At 40.8% G+C, this 4458-nt stretch overlaps 1 pseudogene; it reads right to left on the bottom strand.

The window, feature by feature from the left end:
• Window positions 1–878: 878 nt before the first annotated feature.
• The window catches only part of LOC102821408, a 9843-nt pseudogene continuing 6263 nt past the window's right edge, over window positions 879–4458 (bottom strand).

Below are 4458 nucleotides of genomic sequence, written 5' to 3'. Positions count from 1 at the left end.
TAATGCTTAGGATACTGATCTTTACATGTTCCATTTCATTTTTGTCAACTTCCAATTTTCCTAGATTCATACTTCATACATTTCACATTCTAATTATGAATGGGGTGTTTGCAGCTGTTTCTCCCTATTTTGAATTGCATCCCATCAGCAAATAAAGGTCTCGAAATCTTTGCTCTATTTATGTCATTACGGTCAATTCTACTTTGAGGAGGCAGTTCAATTCTTCTCCAGTGGTATTTTAAGTGACTTTAAACCTGAGGGGCTCTCCTTCCGACACTATATCTGACAATGTTTCACTGCTATTCATAAGCTTTTCAGAGTCTAGTCATTCAGAAGTGGTCCGATTCTCCTTTGTCTTTCTTAGGCTGGAAGCTCTCCTGAAACCTGTCCCTCATAAATGGTCCTGCTAGTATTTGAAATATCTGTGGCATAGCGTCCAACATCACAGTAATGCACAAGTCACCACAGTATGGCAAACTGACAGATGAGTCAGTCCTCATAGACATATACAAAACATATCACAAAAAAAGCGGCACAGTACACATTCTTCTCTAATGCATGTAAATTATGCTCCCAAACAGACCATCTCTAGGGCCACAAAGCAGCCTCAGTAAATTTTAAAGTACTGAAATAATACAAAGCTTCTTCTATGATCATGATGCTATAAAAATATAAATCAATAACAGCAGGAACAAGGAAAATTAAATATATGGGAACTGAATGACCCCTTACTTAGAAGCTGTTGGGTAATAGAAGAAATTAAGCTTTCCTCAGCTGCCACTAAGATGCTCAGTTCTTCCGAGGAAGCTAAGGCCCGCAGCTGTTAGCCCAACATTACCGTACCACAGCCTTCATCAGTAGAGTTCACCTACATCTACTCAGTCCTTATTCTGCATGATGATGAGGTGACTGTCACGGAGGACAAGATCAATGCCTTCGTTGAGGTAGCCAGTGTGAACATTGAACTTTTCTGGTCTAGCTTGTTCACAAAGACCCTGGTGAATATCAACATCGGGAGCCTCATCTGCAATGTAGGGACTACTGGACCTGCCCCAGCTGAAGAGAAGAAAGTGGAAGCAAAGAAAGAAGAATCTGAAGAGTCCAATAATGACATGGACTTTGGTCTTTTTGACTAAACCCCTTTTGTGACATTTTCAATAAAAAGCTGAACTCATAAAAAGAAAAGAAAGAAATTTAAAATGAAATAAAAAATTCTTAGAACCAAATGAGAATGAGGACACAGCAGACCAAAACCTTTGGGGCACAGCAAAAACAGAGCTTAGAGGAGTACTAATATTGACAAATGTACACATCAAAAAAGAGAAAAGGGCTAAAATCAATAGCTCAGTCCTACAGCTTGAACAAATAAAAAGGAGCAGCAAAAATCCATAGCTATCAGAAGAAAAGAAATAATAAAGGTCAAAGCAGAAATAAATGTACTTTAAAACAGGAAAACAATAGAAAGAATCAAGACCAGAAGTTGGTTTTTAAGAGGATCAATAAATTTGAAAAAAGACTGGCAAAGGAAAAAATTGCAAAGATGCAAATAACCAAAATAAGAAATGATATGGGTAATATTACAACAGAACAAACTGAGATAAAGAAGACATATTGGAATATTATGACAATTGTATTAATACAGGTTTGAAAAACTAGAAGAAATGGAAATATTACTAGAAACACACTGGTGATGGTGGTGGTGGTGTGCTGTGGAGTCAGTTCCAACTCATAGCAAGTCCTATACAGCTGTTACGAGGCTATAAATCTTTATGGGAGTAGAAAGTCTCATCTTTCTCCTGTGGAGTGGCTGGTGGTTTCAAACTGCTGACCTTGAAGTTAGCAGCCCGACTCGTGTCCACTATGCTACCAGATCTCTACTTACCTAAATTAACACAGAAGTAGAAAACCTAAATAAACTCATAACAAAAGAAGAAATTGAAGATGCCCATTTTAAAACTTGGTGCTATAGGATCAGCACTGGACTTCAAACCACAAGGTCAGTAGTTCAAATCCACCAGTTGCTCCTCAGAAACCCTATGCAGGGTCTCTATGAGTCAGAACCTACTCCATGGCACACCACCACCACCATCCCGCTATAGCAAAGACCTGAGACCAAGTGAAACAGATACAGATGACAACCCTAGAACCTTGAGCATCAAATGGGAGGATAGAAAATTAAATTGAACAATGACTGGAAATAGAAACTGAATGAAAACAGTGAATGAGGAGAGATTCAGAAGAGAGGTGCCTGCCAGTCAGCCTGGCACAGCGTGGCCATCTTGAGACAAAGCAGGCAGCAATCCCAGATGAGGAGCATAGGGAGGCAACTTCACAAAATCTACAATCAGAGACTGAGAAGCTGTGTAGGCAGACCCAGGGAGAAGCAAGTTAAACAAAGCATAAGGTGGATATAACGAAGGAAAGGAAGGGATCTTGGCATGCACAGAGCAGGAAGGGAGTCCGGATCTAGAAAGAGAGCTACTCACCAGCGGTGATCGCTGACCACTAGGGTCGGTGGTGCACATGGAGTAATAGATCCACAGTGTCAGCAGGAGGATCTCCACCTGACCAGAACATGAGCAGCACCCCCTCTTTGTGCTTCGGGAGGGCCAGGCCCTGATTGCTGGCTACAGTTAATCAGAAATGTTAAGGTACCCATGCCTGATGATCAGAGGAATATGCTCCCCCTCTCCCACCCTCATGGTAATTAGTAGCATGAACACCCCCCCACCCCTGCCGCCCTGCCAGCCTGGGTACCACAGTATGAGTCCTTCCTTCCTCCCCATCCTACCCCATCTGCCCACCCCTTCCTGCCAACTCAGCAAGCAACAGTAAGCACCCCTGCAAAGCTGGTCACTCACCATACTTCTTACCCATCACCCTACCAACCTGCTGAGCAGCACAGAGCACTCTGTACTCCTGGTTGCCCATCACACCCCCAGCCATCACCCCACCTATCCAGTGAGTGACTGTGAATGCTCCGCACTTCTCCCAGTTCCCTGCCATGCATAAGCTGGATCTGACTGCACCAAGCAGTAGAGAATGCCTTGGCTCCTTATTGCCTGCCACGCCTTCATCTTTTGCTCTGTCCCCCCTCAAGTGATAGAGGACACCCTGATCCAGAGGACTGGTGACAGTCACCCAGTCTACCATCAATTCCCAGCATACCCAGTGAACAGAAACACACAATCATCCTACCTGCCACTGCCCGAACACCCAGAGATAGGTGGTGAGGACTCCTGTGTCACTGGTTTAGTAGAGTATGCTGGCCCCACCTGCCATTATTTATCGAAACAAAACAAAACAAAAAATCAGGACAAAATTAACCATCAATCAATAAATAAAATTACCAACCCCTTAATACACCAAAACAGCAAATAAATAACATACTATGTGAAGAAAAAAATCCAGGATAAGGTGGTTCAGGAAGTGAGCAAAATAAAAGGGCAGAAAGCTTTCCCAGAGAAGAAATGGTAATACAACTACCTGATAAGGAATTCAAAAGACTTATAGGTAAGATTCTCAAAGACATTAAGGAAAACACACATACAAAACCCCAGAAATTTTCAGGAAAACTAAATAATAAGCTATATAAACAATTAGAAACCATAAAAAACAACACAACTAGAAATCCAAAAGATTATTAATAAAATATCAGAAATAGATAAGTCATTGGAAAGATACAGAACTAGAATGGAATCAATTGAAGAAAGAATCAGCAAAATTGAGGCTAAATTCCTTGATATTAATTTGTTTACAAAACAATCCGAAAAACAGAATAAGGAAAAATTAAGAAAGCTTAAGAGTTTTGTGGATCACTATCAAAAAGACTACTTTATGCATAATTGAAATTTCAGAAGAAGAGAGGGGAAAAGTACAGAGAAAATGTAGAAGGTTTATTGAAAAAAAGTATCCTTAATATCATAAAAGATGAGATTTCCATCTAAGAAACTCAACAAACCCCATACAAGATAGAACCCAAAAGAAAGTAATCAATACATATTACACTAGAACTTTCCAAAATGAAAGACAAAGAATTCTGACTCATTAAATAAATAAATGAATGAATGAAATACCACATATACAGGAGTTCTCAGAAAACCACTTAAACAAACAGGAAAATGCTGTTGGGTTATACCTGCCAAACTTTCAGTTAGCAGTCCAGTGCTTATCCTACAGCACCAGGCCCGGACTCCTTTTTGTCCCTTTTTGTTGTTATTGTGATGTGCCGTGGAGCTGGTTCTGACTCATAGCGACCCTGTGCAGAATCCTAAGGCTGTAAATCTTTACGGAAGCAAAAAGCCTCATTTTTCTCCCGCAAAACAGCTGGTAGTTTCAAACTGCTGATCTTGTGTTTCACAGCCCGATTAGTAACCACTACGCTACTAGAGCTCGTTTCCTTGAGGGTTTATTGTTGTTGTTAAGTACCGGGGAGTCGATTCTGACTCATAGTGACTC

The sequence above is a fragment of the Chrysochloris asiatica genome, unplaced genomic scaffold (genome assembly GCF_000296735.1).
Source record: "Chrysochloris asiatica unplaced genomic scaffold, ChrAsi1.0 scaffold00498, whole genome shotgun sequence".
NCBI classification, from domain to species: Eukaryota; Metazoa; Chordata; class Mammalia; order Afrosoricida; family Chrysochloridae; genus Chrysochloris; species Chrysochloris asiatica.
This window is presented reverse-complemented; position numbering and strand designations above follow the sequence as displayed.